Source organism: Sciurus carolinensis, unplaced genomic scaffold (genome assembly GCF_902686445.1).
Source record: "Sciurus carolinensis unplaced genomic scaffold, mSciCar1.2, whole genome shotgun sequence".
NCBI lineage: Eukaryota > Metazoa > Chordata > Mammalia > Rodentia > Sciuridae > Sciurus > Sciurus carolinensis.
This window is the reverse complement of record NW_025920136.1, coordinates 466,900-492,065: the sequence shown is the minus strand read 5'-3', so window position 1 is coordinate 492,065 and position 25,166 is coordinate 466,900. Positions and strand designations below refer to the sequence as shown.

The 25,166-nt window shown below is 37.5% G+C and overlaps 1 non-coding gene and 1 pseudogene across 1 annotated transcript; one reads left to right on the top strand and one right to left on the bottom strand.

The window, feature by feature from the left end:
- The window catches only part of LOC124974173 (coiled-coil domain-containing protein 138-like), a 467,681-nt pseudogene that overhangs the window by 79,516 nt on the left and 362,999 nt on the right, over positions 1 to 25,166 (bottom strand).
- On the top strand, positions 19,693 to 19,765 carry Trnav-gac (transfer RNA valine (anticodon GAC)). The gene has a single exon. It is a non-coding gene; the product is annotated as a tRNA-Val (tRNA).

The following is a 25,166-nucleotide window of genomic DNA, read 5'->3' as shown; positions in this document are numbered from 1 at the left end:
CCAATACCAAAAGTAGTAGAAGACAGGAAATAGTTAAAATCAGAGCCGAAATCAACGAAATCGAAACAAAAGAAACAATCGGAAAAATTAATAAAATAAATAGTTGGTTCTTTGAAAAAATAAATAAAATTGATAAACCCTTAGCCACACTAACAAAGAGAAAAAGGGAGAAAACTCAAATTACTAAAATTCGGAATGAACAAGGAAACATCACAACAGACACGAGTGAAATACAAAACATAATTAGAAGCTATTTCGAAAATCTATACTCCAACAAAACAGAAAACCTTGAAGACATCAACAAATTTCTAGAGACATATGAACTACCTAAACTGAACGAGGAGGACATACACAACTTAAATAAACCAATTTCAAGCAATGAAATAGAAGAGGTCATCAAAAGCCTACCAACAAAGAAAAGTCCAGGACCAGATGGGTTCTCAGCCGAGTTCTACAAAACCTTTAAAGAAGAGCTCATTCCAATACTCCTCAAACTATTCCATGAAATAGAAGAGGAGGGAACCCTACCAAACTCGTTCTATGAAGCCAATATCACCCTGATACCTAAACCAGACAGTATTCAAGATTTTTAAAACATGAATTTTAAAAGAGTATGTATATGTGTGTGAGAAAGAGAGACAGAAAGATTTATGTCTTTCCTGGTGAAGTTTCTTCTATTCTAGTAAAGACCTCTTAGCTTTCTTTCTCTCCAAATCTAATGGTTATAAGAAGCAGTATTTTTTTTAATGAAATATTAGGTTCACTGATTCTTTCTACAATGGCTTCAGAAGTTGTGGCAATAGAGAAGGATGGTGGCTACAACCAACTTTTTGACATCTGGGCTGTAGGAATGACAGCAATTGAATTTGGAGAACCTCAAACACAGGTGTTTGATCTTCATCCAATGATGATTATTTATAATCATGCAGTTATCAATCAAGTATTTTGGAATGTGGAATACTGAGAACTCTGGGAATACAAGCTCATTTTTAATTATGTCAAGATAGTAAAACTGTTATAAGGGACTGGGAAGTAATTACATTTAAAACCTGCTTGGTTGTATTGTTTCTTCTCAAACATAGAGTGAGTTGTCTGCATTGTGTGAAGTTTTCTCATACAAAATTTTTGCCCTAATAATCTGAGTAGGACGTGACAGTTATTGTAAAACATGTCTTTTAGGGTCTTTATTTACATTCCTCCATTAATTGATCTTGTTTCATTTTTCTCCTATATGAAATGGTAGAATGCACAAGATATTTTATGTTACTATCTCATTTGATTTTCTTTGTTTTATTTTGAGAATTATGAAGAAATACCTAAGCTTAGTATAATTATTGCATATCTCAGAATATATTATCTTTCAGAAATAAATATTTAATTTTAAGAAATAAATATTTAATAAATATTTAAGGACTTTTGAAAGGTTTGTTCATATTTGGAAGGAAAATTATATTGAACCAAAATTTAAATTTAAATGGTAGAAAATTAAAAAGACAATTAGAATGGAGAAAATGTTCTCTTAATATATGATCAACCATGAATTAATGCATGCTGCATAAGGAACTCATTTAAAGATTACAGGAGAAAGAGATTTAGGAGAAAGTTCCAGATAAAGGAACATAGAGAAACATAAAGATACACAAGTTAATAGATACATACTGTTATTTAGAATGCCTATAGGTATAGACCTTGAGGAAAATAATTTTATGTTATTTGTTAAGGGCAATACAAATCTTCTATTGATTCTGCTACTTAGGAAATTATTCTTAGGAAATAATTCAAGGATGAAGGATTATCCATTTTAGGATAACAGGATATATATCTATCATCTAGCTATATCTTACAAAAGTAGGGTCATGCTCATCTTTTGCCTTGTAAATTAGGTATGTTTATTTGGCAGCAAATTGAGACAATTTCCATGTGGCTAACTGTTCTCCTATACCAGGTTTACAGTAGGATTTGATTCTAGTGGCAGAGGGAAGCAGCTTGCATCATCAGGAAGCAGAGAGAGAGAGGGACTCCACTTTCCAGGTACAGGTACAAAATAACCCCAATTTCCACTTCCTCCAGCCACACTCTACCACTTCAATTAACCCCATCTGGAATTAATTTATGATCAGGTTAAGATTCTCATGACCCAATCATTTCTCCTCTGAGCCTTCCTGCATGGTCTCACATGTGAACTTTTGGGGGACACTTCACATCTAAATCATAACATTTTACATGTGGTATCTTATTTTAACCACATAGTAACTGCATGGTTTCCATTTAATTTTCTGAAGCTCACAGATGTCAAACAGGCCATGGAGCTATAAAGTAATTGAGTTTGAATTAATTTTATTTGACTTTAAATTCTTTTCATTATACTTCTCTTTTAGAGGGTTAACCTGGCTGAGTCTGGCATTGTGATGAACATGAATCTCTCATGGGAGTGTCTGAGTTTGTCTTGATGACTCCTTATCTACATATATTTGACCTATCTAATCTGTGGACTCATCAGAACCTGATCTTGTGTTAGGAATCATTCTTATCCTCTTAGATCAGGGGTTTGAAACCTCAACACTATTGGAATCCTGGGCTGACTAATTCTTTGATATAGGGGATGTTCTGTGCTTTGCAAGATGGTTAACAACATCACTGGTGTCAACTCCTAGATACCACTGGCACCATCTCTCCTCCAGGTGTGATAACCAAAAATGCTTTGAGATGTTTCCAAATGCTCTCTGGGTTGTCACAACTTCCATGGGTTGACAACCATTGACCTGGAGTATAAATTTAATGTTCATTGTGTCATTTGTCCCTCATATATTTAAGAGGGGACAAACACTATATGAAATAACTAAGAGTAACTTTTTCTACCTTTTTTAGCCTTCTTAAATTTACTTATCTCCCATTGATTTCTCTTTTAACTTTCAAGTTGGTTATCTTCTAAACCCCCAAGAAACCTTGGCCTACCCAGCCTGTATTAGTTAGTTAGAGCCGCCATAGGAAGACTCCAGGGACTGTGTGATCTCTTACAGTTCTGGAGGCTGGGATTACAAGATAGCAGACCAGGAGAGTTGGCCTGCTCTGAGGCCTCTTTCCTTGACTTGCAGATGGCTGCCCTCTTACTGCCTCTGCACATGGTCATTCCTCTGAGCACACATGACCTTCATTGTCTGATGTGGTCAAATTTCCCCTTTTTATATGGACACCTCTCATATTGGTCTTGATTCCACCCTAATGACCTCACTTTAACTTAATCCCCTATTTGAAGGGGATTTATCTACAACTATGTTTACCCTCTCAGGTACTGAGGATGAGGGCTTCAACAAATGAATTTGGCATGGACACAGTGCAGTCCAGAACACACCCTCACCCATTTAATTCACCTAACCTTATACTCACCCTGATTTTCTCCAGTCTCAGAGAATGAACTATGCCTCCTCCTATGTATGGCCAAGTCTTAGGTTTTTGTCTAAGTTCCAGATACCCAGTCTCCTCTAAGGACCTGTCCAGCCACTGCATCCCATGATGTCCACTGTCTCCCTGACAGCTTCATTCTCTACTTAACTCTTGCTTTTACTTCTTAGTCTGTTGAGATGCTCCAGTGTCTTCCAGTATCAATCCTGTGTTGTCCTGTGACTTTACACTTCCCACTTCTTCTTGTCACAGCTGTTTCTTGTTCCTTAAAATTAACTTATGACACTTTACACTGTCATCTGCTGAGCTTCAAATATGTCCCTCAATAGTTGTTGGTTGGAGATGCAATCCCTCTGCCCTCCTGAATGAACTAATGGATTAATGAGTGTTCTATGCTCATGAGTGGGTTAGTGTCAGGGTCACAGGAGTGAGTTCATGATCAGAGGAATGGCTGCTATGAAGTGAACTCTCTCTAGCCTGCTTGCTTTGTCTCACCATGGTGCCCTCCTCTGTGTCTTGATGTAGCAAGGAGGCCCTCGCCAGATGCTGAGACAGTCCAGGACAGAGTAGAATAAACCTCTGATCCTTATAAATTACCAGTCTCAGGTTTTCAGTTATAGCAACAGAAAATTGACTTAGATACCATATTTTTTCCTTTCTTTATTTAATTCTTTTCAATTTTCATTTCTACCTCTACCCTGCTTCTGAAATTGGTCTCGTCATTGCCACTAAATAAGTTCCTCATGAGTAAATTTATTGGCAATATTTTGATTTCTATTTTATTGGACCTCTTTGCCACACATGAAATCAAACACACTGATTTCATATCTATCTATCATCTGTTTACATTCAAATTATACTTGCACATAGTTTAAGACTAAATGATTCAATGCCTGAAATAAATTGAGCTCTTCAGAAATTTTTCCTCTTTGCCTGCAATTCTCTATTCAGTGAAATTAACATGTTTTACTTTTTGCTATTGCATTAGTTTTGACATGTATATTTTAAAATCAAGCTACCACCCATTTATGTTGTGTCTTTGATCACAAACTTCTCCATAAGTCTCATCAGTGATCACTGTCTCTATTCCCCCTCTTCCAGGCTTTTGTCTTCCATACTACCTGGAAAATGCTTTTGTTAAGAGCACTGATGATTTCCGCCATGTTTCTGTTCAAGTTCATATTTGTGTTCATGTCTCATAATCTTCCAAAAGCACTGGCCAATGCTGATCTTTATTTGAAGCACATTTTATCCTTTTGCTGAGAATTCATTCTTGCCTGGTTTTCCTCCTAATTTACCTTTGCCTCTTTCTGGTGTAATTTGATGATTCTTCCTAACCTGCCATGTTTCTTAGATACTTCCCTTTTTCAAGTAGGAGATTTAACTGGTTACCTTGTCCCTATTTTTCCTATGAAATGACTGTGGTGTGGGAGAGTCAACTAACTCATTTTTTTTTTCATTCAGAGGTGGATGAATTATAAGGAGCCATAATCAGACCCAAGAGTAAAAGCCACTCATACTTGGGTTTTCTGGACTTGAGCTGTATGTAGGGGATGGGTGGGACTTGAGGTTGCATTTTTTGAGGCAGATGAGGTGTGTGTTTGACACATGAAGAAAGTGGAAGGTGGGACTGGTTATTGGCAGGAAAGCCTGTGGAGAGACCAGCATGTGTTCACTGAGCTGTGTACTCTCTTCTTTCAGCACTTGCAAGACTAGCTCCTCCAGCCTTCCTTGCCACAATACCTGGCAACATAAGCAGAAGCAATCTGTGCCTTTTCCTGCCCTGACCCATAACAATGCTCACACAAGGTTATGCATCCTTTCCTCTCACTTTCTGACTGAATTCAGTGGGCCCTGAGACAGCCAGCCATGTATGGATGGGCCTTCACAGTCCTTGAATAACCATGAGAAAGACCATCAATCACATAGGATTACACATTGGTTTGAATTTCATGAGTGGGAAATAAAGTTCTATATTGTTAAGTCCTGAGGGTTTTGAGTTTCTTTCTTCTAACAGTCATCATTACTCTGGATAATACTTCTCTTCAGACGTGATCTCCAACCAGTTCTCCTTTTTGAAATCCAACCTTGCATACCAATTCTCTCAGGATTTTTCCAAAGTATCTTGTGTAGATTTATCTGAAGTAACATTTCTCAAAATGTTATTTAGAACCTGCTCTTCCCAGAATCTTTAATGCCATCATAAATGGCATTTCTCTTCTACTAGTTGTTCAGGTCAAAGGACTAGAACCATTTTTAAATTCTCATTTTCTCTTTTACTCTAATTGTACACGAATACTATCAGGTATTCTCTCAAAATATGTCTAGAATATAGCCATTTGTCACTGTGTGTAGTATCACACCTGGGTGCATAATACTGTGAATTTTCATTTTGGTTTATTTCAGTGGTCTCCTAGTGGGTCTCTTCTTTGGCCCTTGCTTCTATGATAATTTATTCTTAATACTGTAGCAAGAGTAGGTTTACAAAAATAAAAATTTACATTATATAATTATTTTTCTCAAAGACCTCTAAAAACTACCTGATCCAGAATAGAATTCGATGTCCTAGGCTTCCACTAGATCTGTCCCTACTAAGTTCTCTGACTTCTCCACTTCCTATTTTTGATCACTTAATTCACTTTTGATTACACTGGCTTTTGGGAATCACTTGTGCCAAGCACAGTTGCACCTCTGGGCCTTTGCATGTGCTGTGCTTGTTGGCTAATAACTCTTGATATTCATAAATCTCACTCCCAAATTTCCTTTGGATCTACAGTGTTAAGTCACCTTATCATTGTATTTAATAGTCCCTCAATAAATAATGGTTGAATAAATGAATAAATTTCTGATACATTTTTATCTCTGAAAATTTTGGGATCTCTTGTAATATGCTGAAGTTTCATAGGGATGTAGCTTAGTGCGGTTATTCTTTATTCTTTGTGCTACACACTTTTTGGAACTTTTCATTCTGGAAACTCCTGTACTTCAGTTTGGAAAATTTTCTTTTAAAAAATTTTTATTTAGTTAGTTTTTTATTTTTTATTCATTGTACAAAAATGGGGTACAACTTTCATTTCTCTGGTTGTACACGAAGTAGAGTCACACCATTTGTGTAATCATACATGTACATAGGGTAATGATGTTTGTCTCATTCTATTAACTTTCCTTCCCCCAGCCCCTCCCTACTACTCATTCTCCTCTAAACAATCCATCCTTCTTCTATCCTTGCCTCCCACCCACACCCTGTTATGTATCATCATCCACTTATCAGAAAAATCATTCAGCCTTTGGCTTTTTGGGATTACCATATTTCACTTTAGCATGATATTCTCCAACTCCATTCATTTACATGCAAAACTTATAATTTTATTCTTCTTTATGACTGAATAATATTCTATAGTGTGTACCACAGTTTCTTTATCCATTCATCTATTGAAGGGCATCTAGTTTGGTTCCATAATCTAGCTGTTGTGAATTGAGCTACTATAAACATTGATGTAGCTGCATCACTGTAGTATGCTGATTTTAAGTCTTTTGGGTATAGGCCAAGGAGTGGGATAGCTGGGTCAAATGGTGGTTCCATTCCAAGTTTTCTGAGGAATCTCCATACTACTTTCCAGAGTGGCTACATCAATTTGCAACTCCACCAGCAATGTATGAATGTGCCTTTTCCCCCACATCCTCACCAACACCTATAGTTGCTTGTATTCTTGATAATTGTCAAGATGACATGAGATGGGGTGAGATGAAATCTTAGGTAGTTTTGATTTGCATTTCCCTTATTACTAGAAATGTTGAATATTTTTTCATATATCTGCTGATTTCTTGTAGATCTTCTGTAAAGTGTCTGCTCATTTCCTTAACCCATTTATTGATTGCGTTATTTGTATTGTTGGTGTGAAGTTTTTTGAGTTCTTTCTAAATTCTGGAGTTTAGTGCTCTGAGATGCATGTGGCAAAGATTTTCTCCCACTCCGTAGGCTCTCTTTTCACATTGTTGATTGTTTCCTTTGCTTAGAAAAAGCTTTTTAGTTTGAATATATCCCAACTATTGATTCCTGCTTCTAATTCTTGTGCTTTGGGATTCAGGTTAAGGAAGTCTGATCCTAAGCCAACATGATTAAGATTTGGGCCTACTTTGTCTTCTTTTTGGTGCAGGGTCTCTGACCTAATTCCTTGGTCTTTGATCCATTATGAGTTGAGTTTTGTGCAGGGTGAGAGATAGGGGTTTTGTTTTATTTTGCTGTATATGGATTTCCAAAATTTTCTTGAATTGTTTTCTTGGTAATCTCTCTTGTGATTTCTTATTTCTGTACATCTAAAATGTTTTGCATTTTTTCTCTCTGGGGACTTTTTACTTGATCTTTAATAATACCTTTTAGTGGATACTTTCCAGTTTCTGAGATAATGCATATAATTTTCAATTACCATTTTATGTTTTAGTTTTTCATCTTTTGAAATACACAATGTTCTTGTTCTTGGGTGCAGTACCTTCCAATATCTTTTGAATCTATTCACTGTGTCTGTTAGGTGCATTTCTGCATTGACTCTGTTATCTCTAAAATCTTCCTTTAAAAGCAGTATTTATTTAGACTCTGTTGTCCATGGTAGGTGCTGCCCTTGAACATGTGCTGATCATCACTGCACATTCCAGCTATGGAGGAGTGTTTGGAAGTGATGACAGTGCTCATAGATGGTAGTTTCAATGAAGCCTGATAAGGTGCAACTTGGCATTTTCTTGGTGCATGTTTAACTTTCAGTCTGTATAATTCTTTCCTTTTGGGCAGGTCAGTTTCTCCAGAGAGGAATCATCTTCCATTTGCTGCTTGAGATGGGTGTCTGTGTGTGGGGATGGAAATAAGGAGGGCTTCTAGCATTTTAGAAACCAGGCAGGAAGGGAAGATGGGAGTTTCACTGCTCAGTACCCATCTTCTCCTGATTTCTCCTCTTTTCAGTGAGGTTACTTGCTTCTACTTTTGACCAAGTTTGTTTTCTCTAGGTCTGAACCTCTCATTAAACTTCTCTAAAGGTTTAGGATTCAATCCTTATGTGGGGTGGGGCAGGACAGTCATCAGCTGGGGGCATCCATTCCTTCCAAACTTCTTTACACAGCCTGTCAAACTATCTTTCCATTTTTAGACTAATTATACTTGGTGATTCAAAGTTACTTGCTCTCCAGATCCTGAACATTTTTATATAAATAGAATACTTTCCTGTGTTCTTCATCCCCCACCCCAAGTCCTTGCAAATGTAGGTTTTAGTTTCCTCTTATCTGCTAAATCATCTCTGCCCAGCTCCTTAACAATTTCAAAAATCAAAAACAAAAAACAAACAAAACAAAACAAAACAAAACCCCACTGTGAACACATCCAGTCTCCTAGTGCCTCCCATTCTATCCTTTGTGCATTTATCATTTACAGTGTTTTTCTCATTTGGTTACTGGGGAGAAACATTTAGTATCTCTGCTCAATTTGCTTTTCTTTCCCACTAGTCTCTTCTTCCTGAAGTTCTCAACTGCTCTGGCCTTTATCATTCTCTTTTTTCTGGTTCTCTCTTTCCCTAGCTCTGTCTGTTCCTCTCCTCTGCTTTTTATTTGCTTCCTTCAACATTGGTGGTTCCCAACACTCCCTCACTGTTTCCACTGCCATTCTCTTTTTTTGTGTGTGGGGGGAAGTACTGGGGATTGAACTGAGGGTCACTCAACTACTGAGCCACATCCCCAGCCCTATTTTGTATTTTATTTAGAGACAGGGTCTCACTGAGTTGCTTAGGGCCTCAAATTTGCTGAGGCTGGCTTTGAACTTTTAATCTTCCTGCCTCAGCCTCCCAAGCTGCTTGGATTACAGGTGTGGGCCACTGTGTCTGTCTCCACTACTATTCTTGTGCTACCCATTTTGCTCAAGTGACCCCCATATTGTCTCATGATTTTAACAATCCCTGTGGGTTAATAACTCACCCTCCTGTCTCCTGCCCTAAACTTGTCCCTTAGTTCACATTCCAGTATTCAGTTTTCTCTGGACATACCACTGAGCAGTGTCTGGTGTTCTGTGTGCAGGGAGCACATGTCATTCTCTTCTCACAACATCTCCTTCCTTCAGATTTGCATCTCATTACTGCAATCAGTATCACCATCTTAATCTTCTACCTCTTTCACACTCCAGGGAGCCAAATAATTAATCACCCAATCCTGCTGGTGATTCCTCCCACATATTTCCTTGATCCCACCCCCTCCCTTTGCTTGACAATTGCCCTCATAACCTCCCTTCTGCTCAACTGCCACAGCTTCCTGCCACCACCTGCTTCTGTCTCTTTCCTCTTAAATTCATCTTCTACTCAGGTATCACAGTGACCTACACGAAGCATAAATCTCAACACATCTCTCCCCTGCCAAAGCCCCTCCAATGTCTCCCCTGTGTGGAATAAAGTCTATGTTCCTTGACACAGAGCACGAGATCTTCCATGAGGGGCCCTAACTTGTCTCGCTGCATTTTATTTCACACCTCATCTTGTATGTTAAGTCTTGTTGTACAGAAGGGCCTGTTTCCCCCTCCACCAAGGTCTCTTGCCCTGCACCTTGGCTGCTGTGATTTCCTTTGCCTGACTCCTTATTTCTGCCTCAATCCTACATATCCTGAGACTCAATTTTTCTTCTGTCATCTACACAGGAAAAAGCCTACATGTTCTCTGTTCCATTTCTTTGTACTCCTATATATTCATTCTTCTTCATTCCAGCGATGCTGGTAAGTTCCTCCAGAGAGGGAATTCTCTCTTGTACTTGGTCCCTGGAGCATAGTTTGGATTTAATAATTAGAGGTTGGGTGGAAGTGTACTTGTTTATACATTACTACTTCATGCTAACTTGGAAATAGCAAGGGCTTATAGTGGTGAAGGAAGCATTGGCATATGGTGAAGTTGGGAACACATTGTGGGACAAAGGTGATCACTGACCTCAGTTTCCATCCATTGAACATTTCACTGGTGCAGGTCAGGGATAGCTGTTTCCTGAGCTGGAGATGCTGTGTGGCAGGGAAGAAAGAAAGCCGGACATAATTTTTATGTTTCAATCCATGGTTTGTGGGTAGGAAGCAGAAATGGCTGTGAAAATAAAGGATGAACCAAGTTGTGTCAAAAAATAAATAAATAAATAAATAAAATTTTAAATATTAACCAAATGACTGGGAATACAAATTATATCTCAATAATAACCCTGAATGTTAATGACCTGAATTCATCAATAGAAAGACATAGACTGGCAGATTGGATTAAAAAGAAAGATCCAACAATATGTTGCCTGCAAGAGACTCACCTCATAGAAAGAGATACCTATAGACTAAAGGTGAAAGGATGGGGAAAAACATACCATGCACATGGACTCAGCAAAAAAGCTGGAGTATTCATCCTCATTTCAGATAATGTGGACTTCAAGCCAATGTTAGTCAGAAGGGATAAAGAAGGACATTTCATACTGCTTAAGGGAAGCATAAATCAGCAAGATATAGCAATCATAAACATCTATGCCCCAAACAGTGGATCATCCATGTATGTTAAACAAATCCTTCTCAATTTTAGAAAGCAAATAGACCATAACACAATAATACTAGGTGATTTTAACACGCCTCTCTCACCACTGGACAGATCTTCCAAATAAAAATTGAACAAAGAAACCATAGATCTCAATAACACAATCAATAATTTAGACTTAACAGACATTTATAGAATATACCATCCAGCCAAGAGTGAATACACTTTCTTCTCAGCAGCATATGGATCCTTCTCTAAAATAGACCATATATTATGCCACAAAGCTAATGTCAGCAAATACAAGAACATAGAGACACTACCTTGTATTCTATCAGATCATAATGGATTGAAGTTACAAATTAGTGAAAGACTAAAAAACAGAAACTACTCCAACACCTGGTGATTAAACAATATGCTACTATATGATGAATGGATAACAGAAGACATTAGGAAGGAAATTAAAAAATTCTTAGAGGTAAACTGAGAACAAAGAAACATCATATCAAAATCTCTGGGATACTATGAAAGCAGGTACTTAGAGGAATATTTATTTCATGGAGCGCATTTAATAAAGAAGTAAAACTCAACAAATAAATGACCTAACACTACAGCTCAAAGCCCTAGAAAAGAAGAACACAGCAACACCAAAAGTAGTAGAAGACAGGAAAGAGTTAAACTCAGAGCTGAAATCAATGAAATTGAAACAAAAGAAACAATACAAAATATTGACAAAATAAATAGTTGGTTCTTTGAAAAAATAAACAAAATTGATAAACCTTTAGCCACACTAACAAAGAGAAGACGAGAGAAAACCCAATCATTAAAATTCGGAATGAACAAGGAAATATCACAACAGACACGACTGAAATACAAAACATAATTAGAAGCTATTTTGAAAATCTATACTCCAACAAAATAGAAAATTTTGAAGACATCAACAGGTTTCTAGAGTCATATGAATTGCCTACACTGAACGAGGAGGACATACACAATTTAAATAGACCAATTTCAAGTAGCGAAATAGATAAAGTCATCAAAAGCCTACCAACAAAGAAAAGTCTGGGACCAGATGGGTTCTCAGCCGAGTTCTACAAAACCTTTAAAGAAGAGCTCATTCCAATACTTCTCAAAGTATTCCAAAAAATAGAAGAGGAAAGAACCCTCCCAAACTCATTCTATGAAGCCAACATTACCCTGATACCTAAACCAGACAGAGACACATTGAGGAAAGAAAACTTCAGACCAATATCCTTAATGAACATGGATGCAAAAATTCTAAACAAAATTTTAGCAAATCGCATACAAAAACATATTAAAAAGATAGTGCACCATGATCAAGTGGGTTTCATCCCAGGGATGCAAGGTTGGTTCAACATCAGGAAATCAATAAATGTCATTCACCATATCAATAGACTTAAAGTCAAGAATCACATGATTATTTCAATAGATGCAGAAAAAGCATTTGATAAAATACAGCACCCCTTCATGCTCAAAACACTAGAAAAAATAGGGATAGTGGGAACATTCCTTAACATTGTAAAGGCCATCTATGCTGAGCCCATGGTTAATATCATTCTAAATGGTGAAAAACTGAAAGCATTCCCCCTAAATCTGGAACAAGGCAGGGATGCCCTCTTTCACCACTTCTTTCCAATATCGTCCTTGAAACTCTAGCCAGAGCAATTAGACAGACCAAAGAAATTAAAGGAATATGAATAGGAAAAGAAGAACTCAAACTATCCCTATTTGCTGATGATATGATTGTATACTTAGAGGAACCAGGAAATTCCACCAGAAAACTTTTAGATCTCATTAGTGAATTCAGTAAAGTAGCGGGATATAAGATCAATGCACATAAATCTAAGACATTTTTATACATAAGCGATGAATCTTCAGAAAGAGAAATTAGGAAAACTACCCCATTCACAATAGCATTCGAAAAAAATAAAATACTTGGGAATCAATCTCACAAAACAGGTGAAAGACCTCTACAATGAGAACTACAGAACACTAAAGAATGAAATTAAAGTAAACCTTAGAAGATGGAAAGATCTCCCATGTTCTTGGATAGGAAGAATTAATATTGTCAAAATGGCCATACTACCAAAAGTGCTATACAGATTCAGTGCAATTCCAATTAAAATTCCAATGATGTACCTTACAGAAATAGAGCAAGCAATTATGAAATTCATCTGGAAGAATAAGAAACCCAGAATAGCTAAAGCAATCCTTGGCAGAAAGAGTGAAGCAGGGGGTATCGCAATACCAGATCTTCAACTCTACTACAAAGCAATAGTAACAAAAACTGCATGGTATTGGTACCAAAATAGAAAGATGGATCAATGGTACAGAATAGAGGACATGGACACAAACCCAAATAAATACAATTTTCTCATACTAGACAAAGGGGCCAAAAATATGCAATGGAGAAAAGATAGCCTCTTCAACAAATGGTGCTGGGAGAATTGGAAATACATATGCAACAAAATGAAACTAAACCCATATCTCTCACCATGCACGAAACTAAACTCAAAATGGATTAAGGATCTCGGAATCAGACCAGAAACCTTGTATCTTATAGAAGAAAAAGTAGGTCCAGAGCTTCAACATGTCGGCTTAGGACCAGATTCCTCAACAGGACTCCCATAGCACAAGAAATAAAAGCAAGAATTAATAACTGGGATAGATTCAAACTAAAAAGCTTTCTCTCAGCAAAGGATACTATCAGCAATGCGAAGAAAGAGCCTACAGAGTGGGAGAAAATCTTTGCCAATCATACTTCAGATAGAGCGCTAATCTCCAGAATCTATAAAGAACTCAAAAAACTCTACACCAAGAATGCAAATAATCCAATTGACAAATGGGCTAAGGAAATGAATAGACACTTCACAGAAGAAGATCTACAAGCAATCAACAAACATATGGAAAAATGTTGAACATCTCTAGTAATAAGAGAAATGCAAATCAAAACCACCCTAAGATTCCATCTCACCCCAATTAGAATGGCGATTATCAAGAATACAAGCAACAACAGGTGTTGGCAAGGATGTGGGGAGAAAGGTACACTCATACATTGCTGGTGGGACTGCAAATTAGTGCAGCCACTCTGGAAACAGTGTGGAGACTCCTTAGAAAACTTGGAATGGAGCCACCATTTGACCCAGCTATCCCACTCCTTGGCCTATACCCAAAGGACAAAAATCAGCATATTACAGAGATACAGCCACATCAATGTTCATAGCTGCTCAGTTCACAATAGCCAGATTGTGTAACCAACCTAGATGTCCTTCAATTGATGAATGGATAAAGATAATGTGGTATATATATATACACTGAAATATTACTCAGCCATAAAGAATGATAAAATTATGGCATTTGCAGGCAAATGGATGAAACTGGAGAATATCATGCTATGTGAGATAAGCCATGCTCAAAAAACCAAAGGACGAATGATATCACTAATAAGTGTATGATGACACATAATAGGGGGTGGGAGGGGTTAGTGTTAGGGTTAGAGTTAGGGTTAGGGAGGGGGGCAAGAATGGAGGAAGGAAGGACTGAATAGAGGGAAAACAGGGGTGGGAGGGTTGGAGGGAAGGGAAAAAATAACAGAATGAATCCAACAACATTACCCTATGTAAATTTATGATTACACAAATGGTATGCCTTTACGCCATGTACAAACAGAGAAACAACATGTATTCCATTTGTTTACAATAAAAAAAAGAAAGAAATGGCTGTGACTTTAACCATGAGTTAAAACAAGTCATTTTATACTACCAGGTGGTCCAGAAGAGGGTTGATGAAGGTTGTATCCTACAAATGCCTGGCAAATTGGACTTGCTTGGTGGTGGTGCGGACAGCACCAGGGGGTTGAAACAGATGAAGAGTGACATCTACTTTTACCTTTATCACCTTAGAAAGTTCTCTTGGTCCAATCCACTTATCTCTGTGTCAGGTGCAGTTTGCAGATGGCAATGAAGATCCTAATGTTTCGTGTAAGCACTATAATACAAGCTCTTATAAATAGCTCTCATGCCCTGGGGGGCACACCAAAAAACATTTTTTTGATGACTGCCAAGATGCTTGCTGAAAAGCAAACAGTGCATTAGTGGCCTTCACAGTTCTTGTGCAATGGACTGTGAAATTGTGACTGGATCCTCCAAGGTTATACCACCTTTTGTATCCTTGATGATGATTAAGAGAAACCTGGTTTAATTTGATTGGGAGGGTGTGGGTGGGTGGAAGAGAGGGGAAAATGGGCAGTAAAAGAAGAATGACTGATAAAGGAGAAGGAGAGGAACAAGGACACCCTCTTCAACCCAGTGCTTCATTTGACCTTCAGGAAATTGGAATAGAGATCACTTGACTTAACGTTTGTCTGGAAATTAACTGCTGTTTTTGTTCCAGGGCCTGGGATTGATGAAAGGGTCAGGGAATTCTGATCATAGAATAATAATAAAGGGAATCAAGCAATTAAATAATCAAGCAATTATTAAATATTTAAAGAATCATCTCAACACTAACTTGTCAGATGGAAAGAATGAAATTGAAATGAATTTTAAACATTCTTTTCAATGACTTGGTGAGAAATGCAGGGATAAAAATTGTCTTGTGCTGTAAAGAAAATATTTGGAGTTTGTTTTTGTGACACTGGTGTTTCTGCATCACCTTTCATCCCAAGTGTTAATTAAGGAACATTGCAACCAGGAGGTGGATCAAAGGAGGACTCCAAAGGGATAGGGCATGACCAAGGTTTTTTTTTTTTTTTCTCTTTTCTTTGTTGTATCATTAAGCTGAGATATACAGAGGACAAGGGGACTTTAATCACCTGTGCAGTGAGAGATTCTTTGTAACATAAAGGGAATCAAGAGCTTTGTTTGCAGTTTCTTTTTGTTTATACTAGACAATGTGAGACAAATGTAAGATTATTTATCAGGGCTTCTCTTCACAGGATTTAAAGAAAGATTTCTGCGGTGAAGAGGCATGTCTGGAAGAATGGTCTCTTCTTCTCTTAGACATTGCCTTGTTGTGAACAGGATATCAGGAACTACGATAGCTCTCTTGCAACAATGAGGAATACTAGGTTGGGCATAAAACTGATGACACAGAGGATATTTGAGAAAAACCAGCCCTTGATGACATCAAATAATACAGGAGAATGCCCATTAATGGGTTTCTGTCTTTGTGAGCTAACATTTTTTGGTAAGGGTCAACAAGATTTTCTGTAAAGCATCCACATAGTAAATACTTCAGACTTTGAGGCTAATACTGTCACTGAAGTGTGACAACAGCCACAGATAACATGTATGCAGATGAGTGTAGCTATGTTGCAATAAAATTTTATTTATAAAAACAGGTAGTGAACAGGATTTGACCCCTGGGTGGCAGTTTGCTGACCCCTGATTTAAATAGTTGACTTGAGATTTTCTGCTGCTTCTGTACATCTTCCCTGATGCAGAATTAGAGATCAAAATGCATGAAATTCAAAACCTCTTACAACTCAGAGGCTTGGAGAAAGACAAGTGACTTGGGCAGAAGTTCAGGGATAAAAATTACCCAGTGCTACAAAGAAGAGATTCTAAATTCAGTGGGATTTTTTTCACCCTTTTTTTTTGTGACATTGGGGTTTCTGCAACACCTTTCATCCCAAATGTTAATTAAAAATCACTGTGACAGGAGGTGGATCAAAGGAGGAATACCAAGGAAAAGGGCATGGTCAAGCTGTTTTCTTTTTTTCTTGGAAGTATCATTATGCCAAGATGTGCAGAGAAAAGTGAAAAAGAAGTTAAAAGTAGGAATGCAAAAAGGCACACTTGGAAAGTGTAGCAATAAGGCAGACTGGGAAGGTATACCTGCCTGAGGTGAATAGCAAAAGAAATAAAAATATAATGAAAAAAGAAAAATCCTTAGGAGCAGCTGCTGGAAGAAGGAAATTCCACAGAACATGGCTGCACTTTAAAATTTTTAATTATTTATTTGACACATAAATAAAAATTTGGAAATGTATGTAATAACAGTTCTTAATGTTCCATTATTGAGATTTCAACCTTGCCAAGCAGATACATATACATATGAATTTTTCTTTAAAAATGCAATAACACTATACATGCTGATTTATTATTTATTATTTCCACATTAAATTTGGATTCTGAACAACTGATGAACTTTATAATCATATAGCATCATTTGAAGGTTGCTTAGTAGCCCATTGTATAAAGGTAACCATTTCTTTAACTGGTCCCTTATTATTCTTTCATTTTGGTTGTCCTCTTCTCCCCTTTTGACTATTTTGTAAAAATCTGGGAATATTCTCTTATGTCAGAAAGTCCTGTCCTATTCCTTCCCTGAACTCTTCTGGTCTCAGATGATAATGCCAAACAGACAGCAAAGGACACTTTTAATGTGTTTTAGTTTAACACTTGAAGCAACTTCTATTCTGCTCTGAATGAAATCATAATGAGGTCATTTGTCCAGATGTGAAATTTCTTCAGGTGAGTCTTCAGGAATTTCAATGACAGCTCTACTGTTATGCCTGTTCTTCTGACTGTCCTTCTTCATGGTCCACTTAATCCTGAAGTTATGAGATAGGGATAACTTGACTGACTGCTTGTTATCAGCAGTAACAGGAGTGAGCTCCAGACCTTCCTCCCATACTCTTCCTCTTTCTTTCTTTCTTTTTTTTTTTAACATCTGGAGATCATCTGAATCATTTTCAGCAATTCAGCTTATACTGTTTTAGTCCAGAATTTTTTAAATTAACGTGTATCTGTCAATTGATAAGTATGCATGCTTAATGGACTGGATGAAACAGAACAACTGCCTTTTGTGATTGGATGATACAATCCTAGTCTCATTTATCTACAGTATTAGGAATAAACAATGATGTTAATGCTGTAAATGTCATTTACATACAGCTCTAGAATAGAACCTGAGACCCAGTGAAGGAACGAATCTTGCTCAATGATGCACAGCTAGATAGAGGTGAGCTAATGGAGGCTGCAGGTGTTCATGGGGACTCTGCATCGTCCTTAGGGATTTGGAAAAAAGTAAGAGAAAAGTATATTTTGGAAAGTGCCCATCTAGGGTCCATGAGTAGGGGTGTCATGAGAAGTGGAGAAAATGAGCACAGAACAACAGATGTTGTCCACATAGAAATAGCAATTCTAATATTAGAACATTTGGTAGCAAAATATTTATTGGCACAAAAAAATCTACAAGGTTACAAGGTACCATAAGAAATGTGCTCCCATTCTTGTTAACAAATTAACCTCATATAGGCATGACTGACTGACTGTCTGTCATCTATCTATCTATCCATCATCTATCTCTATCTTCTCTTAAGTTATCTTTCAAGATGTTCCCAGTTTTTATTTTAGGTATTGGAAATTGGGTGTTTTGATTTCATTCTGTTTCTGAAATATTTTAAAATTCTTCCATAATAAGCATGTATATTCTTTCTAGTATAAAAAGTGTTATAATTAAAGACAGGCACTTATTGAGGCATTTATAGGTTGTGCTTTGCAAGCATATCTGTATACTAAGATAAAGAAAATTCTTAAAAATTCCTTTGAATGAAGACTATTATGCCCTTCATTGAGAGCAACTGTTGCCTTGACTTTACTACATATTCTTTGCAGTTCTCGCTCTTTCTCATAGCTCTTGAGGGCAGACTATATCTTACTCAATGACCTGGTGGTCAGAAGCATTTTGATTATTGGCTCTTTTTCTTTGAAGTATTGACTGAATATGAAAGTTGGAATCCCTCATTCTAATGTCACTGAGGCTAAGATTAGTCAGTGAAATGACATCAATAAATGGCCAACAAATGGAACACTAGGTGTAATTCTTAAATCTTGGATGGGGGATGGGGACAGCAAGAGGCAAAATTCTCCATGTAGCCCTCAGTGTGGCTGAGGATCATGAAATGGAGTGATGTTTCAGATACTTTGAAATTTATGCAGAGAATATGGAGTTTTTGTGAGCTTGGTGTTTTCCAGAAGGACCAGTGATGCTAGGTGCATGAAGGGATAAAGGGAGGCTTCTGGAGAAATGGCAGAAGATTTTGAGAGAATTGTTCATGGGACCAAAAACATTACAAATCCCTTTGTCATGGACCACATTCAAGAAACAGGCATTTGGTGAAATTCGAGGAAGTTGAATAAGTTGAGTTTTCTTTTTTTATTTCCTTTTGATTCAAAGCTCAGTTAGAGACAGAGGGACACAGAAGAATCAGAGTGCCATCAGAAGTGTGGCTGTTAACAAAAAGCACCAGAGCACTGCCATGGGCCACTGGAGAGATTGCCAAGCTCTCTCCTTCCTGAAACCATTTCTCCAAAAGCAAACAGTGTTGCTGTCAGTCACCATCTGATAAAATCAGCTGACATTTAAAAGAAAAATTAGACCCCTTACCTTGGCCTCTGTGCAAGTATCTGCAAGGGGTGTCACCACTCTTTCTTTAGCCTCTTTCACTCCTCCAACATCAGCTCCATGAACCCTCTTGCTGGTAAAGAATAGGCTGTGTTTTTCCCCCTTGAAGCATTACACCTCCTATGACTTCTGCTTGGACATCTCTGCCCCTGAACCTTAGCTGGCTTGCCCCATCTTATTTTCCAAGTCACAGCTTCATGCCACCATTTTAGAGAGGATTTTCTCCATCACCTAATCTAAAACGTATCATGTCAACCCCTAAATTTTCAACATAACATTTTCCATTCATTACCTGTTTTTTAAAATTAAATTTTTAAAAATCTCTGTTGTTGTTGGAACTGGGGATGTAGCTCAACTGGTAGAGTGTTTGCCTGACATGCACAAGAACCTGGGTTCAATCCCCAGCACCACCAAAAAAAAAAAAAAAATCTCTGTTGTTATCCCAGATATGTAAATCCCATAAGAAAAGAGTCACATAGTCTGTTATAACTTTAAAATAGGCCCCAGCACATGATAGGTTCTCTGTGATATTTTGGGGATCCATAAACCACATACCCCAGGATCTCTCTCTTTATTCTAGGAAGAATGCTGTGTTCCCTTGGGCAGATTCGGGTATCTCTCCATTTTACTTCCAGTGCAATTTCTGTCTGTGATTGCAGAATCCAGCTAAAATGTCAATTTCCCCAACACAGGAACAGTGTATTTTTCATTTTGTATCTTCTGTGCTGTTATATGCCAGGAACAATTTTCTAAGTGGATGACTGAACATTGTGCTGCGGACATGACAGGTCCTTGGGCATAGGCTCTGAGTAGGAAATCCAATTTGTGTAAGAAGGAAAAGGGGGATGGGAATTCCAAGTGATGGACAAATTTTATTTGAGACTTGTCTTGGGTCACATTTTAAAAAATAAATCATAGAAAAAACAACAAAATAAAACTGAAAAGACTGTATTGACAAAAAAATGATTAAACTGATTGACTTGGAAATCTGAAATGTAGATTTTAGAAGACTCTTCAGTCTATCCCAGTTTTCCACTTTCATTAAATATGAAGGTCATCATTCCTATTTAGCCATGTTGGAGACATGATTAAATATAAAATTCTTTGTCAAGACAGAAAGAAAGAATATGCAACTTCAAGAGATCCCCAAAGGGGTATATCTGGAATATGAAAAGGAGAATATTCTCTCCTACCTCTGCACTCTAGTGTATTTCTGGAGTTTGAAGATTTAATAGCTACTGAGCATATTAAGAGTTTGGGGAAGATGGAGGTTTATTTCTTTTATGATAACTTTTTGAATTTCACCAGATAACTTCCATAGGATGAAATTCCTGCTATTCAATTTTTATGAAGAGTTAAGGAATTTGGAGGCTAATTAGCAAGGTAGAGAGAAAGATGTCCCAGATGCCATGCCCTCTCCCAGAAAACCAGTCATCTGACTGACTGTAGAACTCTGAGAGCCTACTTCTTGCTAGGACTTGTTCCCAGTCCCACGCTTACTTCCTGTCATCTTGACATTAAGAAATAACCTTCTTTGTTTCTCCTATTATCTCTTCAGGTAGGGGTTCCTGAGGGAAATATTTTGCTGCTAGAGTGTCTCTCCCAATACTCCTTGTAAATTGAATGCTTAAAAACTGAGGAGTCCCTAGGGTGATAATCAAGGGCTGAGGAACTTGGGGTGGGGGAGAAAAACAGAGTGGTAGCAGGAGGCTGTGTATACAACATCAAGTAAAGCGGGCATTGAACTTTATTTCCTTCTCCCATCAGGGAAAAAGAATTGCTCTTCCTAAATTTTGAAGTGAACATTTCTAATGATTGTTTTTAAGAATAACTCATAGGAATAGTTGGTTACTACTTGAAACATGATTTTTAGATGTAAGGGTAACTATTCTTATGAAAATAATAGTAAACTCTCCTTCATTATACATCTTCCCAGACTTGCTTGAGGGCTAGTCTTTCTATTGATGTGGAAGGACCACAAAGGTGTGCACCATCATCTGTGAGATACTTGTGATTTCAAGCTTTTCAAAAGGTCTAGAAGGTGGAATGTTTTCTTTTAATACTTTATAAAGTCTCTTTAATTCCTTTATGTATATGTTTAAAAAACAGGAGTGTTTTATGAATCATGTGGAAGAGATACAGTGCTTTCCTGAGACCCAGGAACTCAGAAGTCAGTGACTTCTACCTTGACACACTCTTTGAATGCAAAATAATCTCACTCAGAAGACTTAAGGGGTTTTGTGTTGAAAGAAAGGAAATGTCAGTCATGTGACTGTGTGACTGCTGAGGGACAATTTCCTACCCCAAGAAGTGACCTTGAAATGCTGTTCAATGTGCCTGTGAGAAACCTGTGGCTCATTTTAGCTGTAGAACATGTGTGCTTAGAAATAACGTGCCATCTTGCGTTGAGTGAGTCTACTTTCTAGAATGGGCCACTAATGTATTTCAGTGGAACTGCCCACAGTAGGTTTAATTGATAAAGAATTGCTATTGCTAAACCATGTTCAGCTTTTTTTTTGCCTTGCAATGTGTGTCTTTCTGAGGCTTCGAGAAAAGATGTAGTTGAAAAGACCAAGCAGGATTGAGGTGATGAATCAGTACATCTATATTTAAAAGTGGTTATTTATTAAGACCTCACTCTGAGCCAGGGACACTGTTAAATACTTTAAATTAATTTTTGCTTTTAACCTACATGGACACCCTATGAGAGGTATATAATTACCTCCAATTTATAGATTATTTCCAATTATCTTAGGTGTGGGGAGGTAAAGTGAATTGCCCAAAGTCACAAAGCTTGTAAGAAATGGAACTGGAGTTTGAATCTGGGTCTGTTAGTTCTCCTTCTAATACATAACACAATGCCTATACAATAATTACTGTCACCATTGACTGTCACTACCACCAAAAGCAACAATTAACATTGACTGAACTCTTTCTGTGTGCCATATGCTATGCTGAATTATCTCATATAATTCTTACAAGAAGACTTTGAGGTATATCTGTCTCTTGGCATCTGTATCCCCTCCTACTTACCAAAATCTGCAGATGCTCAAGTCCTTTATATAAAATGAAAAGGCATTTTTTCATATAACCTGTACAATACTCCCATATACTTTATATCATTTCTAGGTAACTTATGATACCTAGTACAATGTATGTGCTATGTAAGTAGTTGCTATTCTGTGTCATTTAGGGAATAATGATGAGAAAAAGTCTCTATATGTTCAACACATATGCAATTTATTTTTTCCAAATATTTTTCATCTGGAGTTGGTTGACCCCTCGAAGTGCAGAGCCTGTGGATTTGGAGGACTATTATTCCGGTAGTCTCCACTTAGAAATGCTAAAACTGAAGGCAGAGGGAGTAAAGAATTTAGTTACATACCTAGCAAATGGTGAATCAGGCTTGGGCTCCAGGGAGTTTGATTCTTAGTTGTGCCCTCATTTATTGCATTACCTCTTAGTTAAGAAGTACTGGGCATTGAATTAGAAAAATTGTATTGCACGTTTTTCTAATTATGTCAAAATGAATTCTATTGTCATGTATTACCAGAAAGAACTATTAAAAAGTAACAATAATAATAAATGTACATCAATGACTCCTGTAGACATGGTCCAAAGAGATGTTGGGGGCATCTATTACTTTTGTAGTGCTGTCATCATGCAGTATCACTTACTGGGTGTCTTAAAGGAACTTGATTATCACACCATTGTGGAGACTGTAAGTCCAAAATCAACATGATGGCAGGGTTGATTCTTCTTCTGAAGGCCACAGGAAAGGATCTGTACTAGTTCTTTCTTACTGGCTACAGACAGTCATCTATGTGTCCACATGGTATTGTTTTTGTATGTGTATTTTTCTCCAAACTCTACCCTTCATAAGGACATTAAAGTATTCTTTCAATTATTGCAAATCTCACTCACATATTCATTCATTCATTTATTCATCAGACTTTCAAACTTGCTTACTGTATTCTTTGTCTTAGGTAACAATTGGGAGAAAGTCAGGTTAGTGGCATGGTTTATGTCTTCAAGGCAAGCATGGGTGTTAAACCTTAGCAACCTCCAAGGAGAAGATTCACTATTGTGGGACCAACCACTATGACAATAACCCCTGCTTATGTGGGAAAAATCACTGGGAACATGAATAAATAAAACCCTTCCTGGTACTCTGTATTAATTACCCTGTGCCCATAGAGGCAATACTTGAAAAGTATAGGACCTAGAACAGAGACCCAGTTGAATCAAGGAATGTTCTCTACTTTCCTCTCAGTGGTGCCTCCAGGGAGATGAGAATAATGTCCATCCTTGTTTCCTATTTTCCTCCCTCCCTGCTCCGGTGCCACCACCATCTCCATCTCTGGCAAGTCTCAAGGTCAAGGAGGACAGGTGAGAACATGACACAGATATTTCAGTCTTTCTTGCAAGGTATAGCTCTAAAAGCTCCGAAAAGTCCTTAAGGAGGTTAACTAGGGATCAGTTTAGCTGCCACTAGAGGGCTCACAATGGAGCCTGGCTGCCAGGAGTCATCCTATAGATGTGATGCCAAGAGACAAATATAGTATTGTATGCAGAAGGACCTCAAGGCTTTCAAAGACTTGGAAGCCCCTAAGACTCCATGGGAACTGTTGAGAAAGAGCAGGAAGGAAAGTCAAGGTCATGTACAGATTGAGACATTCTGTAGTTGAGAAGGAGCCCATTTCCCTAGCACTGGAGGGTGTTCATCCTTTCATTGGATTCACTAGGGATTAGGAATGGGGCATATAAATTTCAAATGAAGCTTAAGCTAATGACAGCACCAATCATAGAGTGCTTCAATAGTGCTTGAACACAGTCTCTCTGAAACATGTGAATCCAGTCTTTTGAAAGAGGGATCTAGTGTCTGTTCATTTCCTTAGACCATTTGTCGATTGGGTTATTTGTAGTCTTGGTGTTGAGTTTTTTGAGTTCTTTATAGATTCTGGAGATTAGTGCTCTATCTGAAGTATGATTGGCAAAGATTTTCTCCCACTCTGTAGGCTCTTTCTTCGCATTGCTGATAGTTTCCTTTGCTGAGAGAAAGCTTTTTAGTTTGAATCTATCCCAGTTGTTGATTCTTGCTTTTATTTCTTGTGCTATGGGAGTCCTGTTGAGAAAGTTTGGTCCTAAGCCGATATGTTGAAGATCTGGACCTACTTTTTTTCTATAAGATGCAGGGTCTCTGGTCTGATTTTGAGGTCCTTAATCCATTTTGAGTTTAGTTTTGTACACGGTGAGAGATATGGGTTTAGTTTCACTTTGTTGCATATGGATTTCCAATTTTCCCAGCACCATTTGTTGAAGAGGCTATCTTTTCTCCATTGCATATTTTTGGCCCCTTTGTCTAGTATGAGGAAATTATATTTATTTGGGCTTGTGTCCATGTCCTCTATTCTGTACCATTGATCTACCTGTCTATTTTGGTACCAATACCATGCCATTTTTGTTACTATTGCTTTGTAGTACAGTTGAAGTTCAGGTATTTCAATACCCCCTGCTTCATTTTTCCTGCGAAGGATTGCTTTAGCAATTCTGGGTTTCTTATTCTTCCAGATGAATTTCATGATTGCTTGTTCTACTTCTGTAAGGTACATTGTTGGGATTTTAATTGGAATTGCATTGAATCTGTATAGCACTTTTGGTAGTATGGCCATTTTGACAATATTAATTCTACCTATTCAGGAACGTGGGAGATCTTTCCATCTTCTAATGTGTTCTTTAATTTCTTTCTTAAGAAGACCTACAAACAATCAACAAACATATCGAAAAATGTTCAACATCTCTAGTAATAAGAGA